This window comes from Triticum dicoccoides, chromosome 7B (assembly GCF_002162155.2).
Source record: "Triticum dicoccoides isolate Atlit2015 ecotype Zavitan chromosome 7B, WEW_v2.0, whole genome shotgun sequence".
Classification (NCBI taxonomy): Eukaryota; Viridiplantae; Streptophyta; class Magnoliopsida; order Poales; family Poaceae; genus Triticum; species Triticum dicoccoides.
Window position 1 is genome coordinate 39,663,298 of NC_041393.1, and position 9,539 is coordinate 39,672,836.

Below are 9,539 nucleotides of genomic sequence, written 5' to 3' on the forward strand. Positions count from 1 at the left end.
CGCGATGATCACCTCGACGCAACAGGGGTGGTTGCCGGCCGGCTACTGGCCGCTCTGGAACCGTCGGAAGCTGCACGGCCACCGTGGTACGTCGCCGGCGGTCGTGTCTCCTCTGCCACCGGCAAAGACGGCGACGGCCAAAACTACGGCGAAAACGGCGAAAGAGCGGGCGTGTTGGCGGCCACGTGGTTTGGTATGGACGGTCGGGGGCTGCGCGGTGCGGAGGCGGTCGGAGAATAGCGGCGGCGCCGGCGGCGGGGCGAGGCGGCCGGAGAATAGCGGCGGCGCCGGCGGTGGGGCGAGGCGGGAGAGAGAGGGTCGAAGCGTTAGGAGGGAGGGACTGCTAGTGTCCCCGACAGGCGGGCCACGGGGGGACAAGGGCGTGCGTCGCGGCCGTCCGCGTGCGTCCATTTCACCCCAAACCGAGCGCAACTTTGGGCCGGGGATGGGTCGAAAACGGACGGATTCTGAACATTTATCCGTTTGAGGCCGCGCGTTGGGCCGCGCTATTCGTCCGTTTTACCCCAAACGGACGCACCCGGACAAGATAGGGTCGCGCGATGGAGTTGGCCTTATTTCACGCTAAGCCCATAAAATTCCTAATGTGACGCTCACATGGATCAGCACACAAAGCTCTTTCTTGCTCAGCTTAGCTCCCTGCTCCTCTCGCTTGTTTTTTTTGCTCACCCCATTGCTAGCTTAGAAAAACTCGCCTATCTTTTTTTATTTGAAAATATTAGTTAAATTAAATGGTGTTTAAGAACTTTAAAATAGCCATGAATTTTAAAAACATTCATGAATTTAAAATATGTTCACAAAATAAAAAAAATTGAAATTTAAAAACTGTTCACAACATTTAAATGATTGTGAACTTTAAAAATATCCACAAATTTGATCAATATTAACGAATTTGAAGAATTTTCAAATATGTTTTTATTTTTTAAAGTACACAAATTTTAATAAGTGCTCACGAATTAAAACATAAAAAATAAAAAATAAATAAAAAAAGAACAAATAAAACTAAACAACACACACTTATGCGTGGGGCCCTAGCCCCACAATCCTCGAAGCAAGAGAGCGCTTCAATTCGAGGCAAATTTAATCAATATTAATGAATTTCAAGAATTTTAAAATATCTTTATATTTTTTAAAAATACACAAATTTTCATGAATGGTCATGAATTAAAACATGAAAGAAAAAAGAAGAAGAAATAAAAGTAAACAACACACACTTATGTGTGGGGCCTTAGTGACCCCACAACCGTCGAAGCACTAGTATCTCTATAGATGCGTACGCGTCTCGAATTTCTCCTGTCCGAGTTGTCGATTCCGGATCCAACTCGCGCCCAGCCACGCCGTGATTATATATACCACAATATACGCCGGGCCTTGTACTCGCAAAAAAGGATCAAACTCGAGCCGAGCGAGCGAGTTCCAGGTAGAACGAGAACTAACTGAGCACGAGTACGCGCGAACGGCGAACCGGATCCGATGGAAGCTAGCATGGAGAGGGAGCGCCTGCTGGCCGCAATGGAGGAGTGCGTCGAGGCACGGCGCTGTCTCGCCGAGATCAGGTCCCAGCTGGCCGAGGTCCGGACCATCGCTGAGGGGGTGGAGCAAGACATGATGGTCGAGGACCGGCCCTTCCACGACGTCCCGCCTCGCCTCCTGAAGATTGAGCGACTGATGGAAGGCATGGCCGACACGCTGGATGACCTCCTGCCGTCCTTCGACCGCGTTGTCGCCGTGGGTTTTTCAGATCATGATTTGTGTGTATAAGTGTTTGTTTCTATAATAAACTAGTTAAATATTTGCAATACTTAGAGAATACTAGAAGAACGCCCGCGCGTTGCAACGGGACCATATTAACTTTAAAAATTCAATATCAATTATGTTAATATTACATTTAATATTCTCATACATATTAAGTGATATTGACGACCTTTTTTACTATCAAATTCTCACACACACCCTCTCCCTCCCTCTTCCTCACTGTCTCTCCCCCTCTCCCTCACTCGGAAGGTGGGACGAAAATAAATCTGGAGACTACCAACTGAGACATTAGGAATAAAGATTATTTAGTTGATAAGAATAAATAGAAAACGGTGTTAAAAAGGAGAAACAGATTAGAATTGAACATATAAAGGATGAAAGAGTCCGGCTATCTAGCGGCCGTCGCCGCGTCTCCTTTTTTACGCATGAACAGTGTGCGCGTTACTGTAGCGACGAGGACAGCGAAAGCGAGCAGGCGGCGCAGCGAAGCGAACAGCGAGAGAAAAAGGGAAGCGAGCGGGCAGCGCGAGAGAAAAGGCCCCCGCAACCGCCTCCTCTCCTGTCGCCGCCGCCGCCGCCGCCGCCTCGTCCTCGTCCTCGTCTCCTTTCTTGCCCTCAGCGCCGCCTCCTCTCCTTCCTCTCTCTCCCTCTGCGCCACCTCTTCTCCTCCTCTTCATGCGTGGCGGCGTCTCGTCATCCCCAGCCCCCGCCCATCCCCAGCCTCCCCAATCCCCTCCTCCCGCATGAACCCTAGCAGAGAGAGAAGATGAGAGGGAGAGAGAGAAGATGAGAGGGAGAGAGAGAAGGAAGGAGAGGAGAGGAGGGAGAAAGAGAGAGGAAAGAGGAGAGGGAGGTGTGGCGGCTGACGGGAGAGGGTCATCGGCCGGCGTCGGCCTGCGTCGACGAGATCTGCTCTGCTTGTTTTGGTTCCTTTTGATTGATGCATTATTTTTGTCTATTTCTGTGTACCCAGGTGACTATGCAAGTTGCATTGACAGAATCCATGTACTAAACTGGGGCATTTTTGGCAGCTGCAGCAACCTGACAATTAATTCGTTCTCGTCCAAGGTAATTTACTTCCCCCCTTTATGTATCATGGATGGATATATGTGATGGTTGGTTGTCATTACTGAAGCAAGAATTATTGATGATGACTACCTTTCGAGCAGGTTTACCGCTCGTCTTGCTAATGTTAATTTGTATGTTTTCATTTTTTCTTCTTCTCCATTTTGTTGTATAATCTATGGACGTTGTCCAGAAAGTATTTTGCAACTTCAGAAATCCAAAATTATGGTTATGATGTTAATGACCAGGATGATGTGATAGCCTCTTTTGATCCGTATCTTTTTTTTCGAAGCTTGAAAGATATACTTGCAGTATGGTCTGTGGATCTCCTTTGCTTTGTCATACTGAACCCATTTTGGAACAATATGGCATCAAAGCATTTGTTTTTTGTCCAGCCAATAATGTAATGGTCTATGGGCAAATAAATCATGGTTTAAATCAGGCTCTTTATTTCTCTTTTGATTGATTTAAGGTATTCACATATATAATGGTTCCCAATACCCATAGAATTATTGGTTTTAATTGGCTTCTTGGCTTCTTGCGTCCGCGGGTCATCTAGCGCTGCCGACATCGTTTTCTATCAGGCTCACTTCCTATCTTATATTGATTGTTGTACTGCACTACCTCAGTTTTAAAGATCAGCATCCTAAATTCCTAATCGAACCAGAAAAGCACAGGTGAGTACCAGCTAGCCTCTCTATACTAATTGTCTACACATTGGTTTCTCCTGCTCTCTGCTCTTTACTATGCTAATATTTCATTCGATCTAAGTAATTAGGCCCCAGAGCATATATTCTTCACCAAAAATAAAAACTGTGTAGTAAACTCACTTAGATAGTTCCCAGATTTTACATACTTCCTATTTTTGTCATGCACACAAGATGTTTAATGATGTGTCTACAAACAAAAAAACAGATATTTCATGTCTTTGCTTTGGCCTGCTGAATACCTTCCTTGCAATACCTTTGCTATGCACCTATATGAATTTACTTTACCCTTACAATGACCAAGACAGCAGATATTATCATATTAAACAAGCCAATACAGAGACAATCCTTTGCTTTTCTTGCTTAGTTTTACCTAATTATCAGCAGATCAATAGGCTATATAGAACCTCCAACCTGTTCACTCTGAATCCTACTGAAGACCATCCTATGGAGAAACAGGAGTACTGGCCCTTCGAACTACCTACAAGACCCCGAGGTGCAACCGGCCATGGCAAGGCAGGAGATGTCGAGAGGAATTTCCCTCCTGGATATTGCAGACACTACGTGCCATTGCCCATTACAAATCTGCCTAGGAGTGCATGGGAAAATGTTTACATTTAAGCAACCTCAGTTGCAGATTTTTTATATTTGTTCACTCAAGAGGCCATTAGTCTATACCAGCGATAGAGACAGCTTCCCTTTTCACTACTGTAGAACATATGAAGGTTTAGCACTCAAGGGAGTTAATTGGCATAAATCTCATCTGTCGCGATTTGATTTGCATGGCTCTGAACCTAGGCAGCAATGATATAAGCGTATTTATATATACTTTTGCATCACGAAGTTCGCCAGCAAACAGCACAATGCTCATAATGAATGGAAAGATATTACCCTATATAGCAGCTGAACTGTGTGTGTTTCATTCCTATAAATGTGTACTGGGACAATGCTTACAATGCTCTCTCTCTCTCTCTCTCTCTCTCTCTCTCTCTCTCTCTCTCTCTCTTACACACAGACAATCACGGTTGTTCCTGTATTATCCTTGTATATGCAAACTACTTTTTGTTTCTTATACACAACGACCTATGTTCTATGTTGGGTACATATTTTTGCACTTCTTTTGAAATTATTATGGTGCATATGTGATATACCTAGCTTGTATTAATTTCCAGGGTATATTCCAGTCATAATGGAGATGCTTGTGATAAGTTTGGTATCTTCCTCTGCTACATCTTTTGGTGTTATGGGCCGTTCCTAGATCTCTATATTTTGCAAGAGGCCATGTTATTTTGGTATGCAAGTGCAGGCCTGACATGTATTATTCCTTTTTTGTGTTATATGCATTTTTATCCTTTCTACTATGATTAAGTAGCACCATTTCTTGATGGTATTTCGCTAGGGTTGATGCTTCCACTATAGTGTTTGTCATCTGAAAATGAATTTGAATAAGGTCACTTTTGTATCAAGGTAAACCACCTGGTTTTTTATTTGTTCCCCGAGAAGTGTGAAGATCTTACTGATAAATGATAATTATCAATTTATAATTACGTGCTCGACTGTTCACTGTATCTCTTTGGTGAAAACACACCTAAAATGGTATTTCACTTATAAATAACTATCTAATTTGCATGTTCCATTTTATTTCAGACATAACACATTCTTTGTATGTATTATGATGGATTTTAGATATGCTTAGTTGATATCATTTTTTTCTCTTGACTCTAAAACAGGTATGTACAAGCTATTTAAGAGGGCCAAGAAGGCGGAATAACCTCGCTTATACAGTTTCTGACTGCTAACAGTGCCATCATCAATGAGCTTCACTCTAAAGTCTGTTCATGAGAGGGTTGGGCTTCCTTCAATGCTAGGGCTGAAATTGGAGAATAAACAAGGGGTTGACATGCCTGTGAAGTTCTATTAGGTATGCTTCTCTCTCTCCCCAAATCTTTCGGTTCCTGAAGCACAAACCCTGTCAGTTTGTCCATATGTAGATTATTTTCCTTCTTGTTGGTGCACTATTCTCGGGTTTTTTGTGTGTTTCTTTCTTGCGGCCAGCTTCACCATTTACTCTGGAAGGAGTTACTCAACTAAAAAAGAGCGAACAAGTTGAGATTCTTTTGTCTTGTCTATATCGTTCCTACAATGTTGTTTGGGTTGATTTTCTTGCTTTTTTGTAGTTTGTGGAGAGAGTTAAGTAGTAGGGTAGCCTTTCTATGGTGGCGATCGCATGCTGTGCAGCGAGTGTAGTTAATTTGATGGTTCATGTTACAAGAAAAATCATTCCTCTGTTTTTAGGTTTCAAGTTCCTTTTGTTGTGAGGTGCTCCATGGCCCTTTGCTTGGTTGCTCTGTGGTGAGGCAACAGAGATAATTAGCAGTCTTGTATACTAACCAAGAGAACATCCATTTCATGATTTTGGGTATTGGGTTCTCTTTGCTAAACCAGTTGCAGCTAGATGAGAGAAGTAGTAAGTAATATTAGGTGCATAATTTCTATCAGTCTGTATTCTAATGACTTTTGGGTTTCATCTCCATAAGAGTGGCTGAGTTTTTACGTTGGCTCGCCAAGCCTATCACAACCCTCCTCCTTTACCCGGGCTTGGGACCGGCTATGTTGAGACAACATAGGTGGAGAGATATAGGGAGCATAAGAAGGACTTGCATATGGTGTTCATTGACTTGGAGAAGGCCTATGATAAGATACCGCAGAATGTCATGTGGTGGGCCTTGGAGAAACACAAAGTCCCAGCAAAGTACATTACCCTCATCAAGGACATGTACAATAATGTTGTGACAAGTGTTCGAACAAGTGATGTCGACACCGATGACTTCCCGATTAAGATAGGACTGCATCAGGGGTCAGCTTTGAGCCCTTATCTTTTTGCATTGGTGATGGATGAGGTCACAAGGGGTATACAAGGAGATATCCCATGGTGTATGCTCTTTGCGGATGATGTGGTGCTAGTTGACGATAGTCAGATGGGGGTAAATAGGAAGTTAGAGTTATGGAGACAAGCCTTGGAATCGAAAGGGTTTAGGCTTAGTAGAACTAAAACCGAGTACATGATGTGCGGTTTCAGTACTACTAGCTGTGAGGAGGAGGAGGTTAGCCTTGATGGCCAGGTGGTACCTCGGAAGGACACCTTTCGGTATTTGGGGTCAATGTTGCAGGATGATGGGGGTATTGATGAAGATGTGAACCATCGAATCAAAGCCGGATGGATGAAGTGGCGCCAAGCTTCTGGCATTCTCTGTGACAAGAGAGTGCCACAAAAGCTAAAAGGCAAGTTCTACAGGACGGCGGTTCGACCCGCAATGTTGTATGGCGCGGAGTGTTGGCCGACTAAAAGGCGACATGTTCAACAGTTAGGTGTGGCGGAGATGCGTATGTTGAGATGGATGTGTGGCCACACGAGGAAGGATCGAGTCCGGAATGATGATATACGAGATAGGGTTGGGGTAGCACCAATTGAGGAGAAGCTTGTCCAACATCGTTTGAGATGGTTTGGGCATATTCAGCGCAGGCCTCCAGAAGCTCCAGTGCATAGCGGACGGCTAAAGCGTGCGGAGAATGTCAAGAGAGGGCGGGGTCGACCGATTTTGACATGGGAGGAGTCCGTTAAGAGAGACCTGAAGGATTGGAGTATCGACAAAGAGCTAGCTATGGACAGGGGTGCGTGGAAGCTTGCTATCCATGTGCCAGAGCCATGAGTTGGTTGCGAGATCTTATGGGTTTCACCTCTAGCCTACCCCAACTTGTTTGGGACTAAAGGCTTTGTTGTTGTTTTGTTGTTGTTGTATTCTAATGACTACTGATATCCCCTTTCCTGTAGTGTGGCACTGAATCAATAGGTCATTTTTGCACAATCATGTGTCATGTTCCTTTATGAATCATATAATATCAAGAGACAACTTATGGAACTGTTCAGATTTTTATGGCAGCCCTAACTTCGCTAGGTAATAACTTTATTTGGTCTTTATCCAACTGTTTTTTATCATATCAAATTACTGCAGAGCGTACTGATTTTTTTGTCACCTAGCAACGGCGCCTTTCAGTTCAACTAGCAGTTTAAACCTCCGAAGGTTTAAGGTGAACAATAAGATATTTTTGGGTTTGTTTGAACTGTTGTGTCTGTCCACTTGAGTGCCTCCATATGTGGTTCTTCTGTTGCATTAGTTATATTTTTATTTTTGATCATCTTGCCCAAAACTAAAGTTTCACTACATGAAAAATGACTACTTTATTTTATACCATGTTACCCTCTTTCTCTTCCCCACAGGACAGCGTCTCTCCGCGTTCTCGATCCGGCGCCGCCACATATCGTGATTCTGGATCGGGCGCAGGTCGTCGCCATAAGAGAGCCTGGCTGGTGTGGTCTTCACGCTTGGTGTGGAGAAGCACGGGAGGATGAGTAGGACGGGCATGGGGAAGGAGCAGCCAGGCCGGAGCTCCGGCGTTCCTCGTGTCATGGTCGAATGGAGCCGGCCATCACTATGGGCTTCTGCTCGCCGGTCGTCGTTCCCCAATCTCAGTTGCTCATCTTTGGCTTCACCATCTTCCTCCCCTGATCATGCATCTATTTTAAATCATATAATTATGCTATATCATATATGTTGTTTAGTTCAGACTTGTGCATGCGCATGCATTGGCATTGATTTAGACAGAGATATTGCATGATTTGTACATAGAAGGAGTACGGATGATCTAGGAATAAATGTTTGAATAAAGTTAGTAGTGAGATTTAGGTAGAGGTTACCTGCACTGTTCTGTTTTATGTAGATTCTAAGATGCAAAATCATACATGGTCCTGTTAGTAATTTGTTTGAGTTGTGAGTTTAAGCATTTTCCCTTGGAATGTTTGTATGTGTGATCACTTGCTTTTACGTTCCCAGTGGTATATCATGAGAAGTTTTTTACTTTGCACCGGGTGATCAACTACATATTTAGACGAATACACTATTCAGGACCAGGAACATTAAGATTTCTAATGTTGTTTTCCTCTTTCAAGATTGTAGTTTTCATAAGCCTTAAATAGCTAAGGTACATAGTTTTCATTTAACAATTTTTTTACTGTTCTCTCATCTCCTATATGGTGTCTAAGAAATACTAATGTAGACAATTCAAAATTTTAAAATACCTTCTGGCCAATTATGTGGGGAAGGTGCAGCAAGCCGGCCCTCGCGTTGCAGTAGAGTGGATCCGGCAATTTTATGATCGGTCTCTAAATATTTCAACTTGCACAGTTTGAATTAGCTTCACATGGTATATAGTTTGAACATAGGTATTCCTTAATTTTTCATATAAAAGGTTTAGAATTATTACCCTCAGTGCTAAAACTCGAAGTTACTAACAAATGCAAACGTTTCTGTTACAAAAGGTTTAGAATCTTACCCTTGATGCTTGAATTTGGACCTTGCACCTTACTTGGGTAACATAGAGCCAAATGGCACATTGTCCAAATACACGTTCAAAACACTTTGGGTTTGACATGTTCTCTATCCTTGATCAAACATAAAATTACTAAAAAAGGCAAATATTTCTCAACACGAACATGGTTTCAAATGGGTCTCTGCGCCATTTGGCGCACCGGGTCATCTAGTACATTGAAGAACCAAAAGGACGATGTAAAAGGGGATTCCCTGCCCCCGGGCCTTGCCACCGAACCGGCTCAGTGGTCCAGTCCCCGCGCGGTCGTCTTCTCCTGTTCCCCAAGCCGCGTCGCTACAGAACCGGGCTCCTGCCCGACCACCTCGCTGGCATCGAAGGGGAGTGGATAAGGGTGACGCCCTTCCTTCCCTGCCCCCATGGCCTCACTCCTCCTCACGTCCCCTCCCAAATCCACTTCTCCTCCTCGCTCGCTCGATCCCGTCGATCTGGACGAAGTCAGACGCCACGGCCACCATGACCGACCCCGTCCACATGGCGACTGCCCTCCCTGCGGGCTAGGAGCTTATCGAGCAGCTCCGAACGCCTTCGCTACTTCGTCTGCGCCAA

General features: G+C 44.2%; 1 long non-coding RNA gene across 1 annotated transcript; it reads left to right on the plus strand.

The window, feature by feature from the left end:
• The first annotated feature begins 2,381 nt into the window (after window positions 1-2,381).
• On the plus strand, window positions 2,382-8,343 carry LOC119336023. The gene is made up of 3 exons (XR_005162161.1): window positions 2,382-4,837; window positions 5,276-5,466; window positions 7,825-8,343. It is a non-coding gene; the product is annotated as an uncharacterized LOC119336023 (long non-coding RNA).
• The last annotated feature ends 1,196 nt before the right edge of the window (window positions 8,344-9,539 follow it).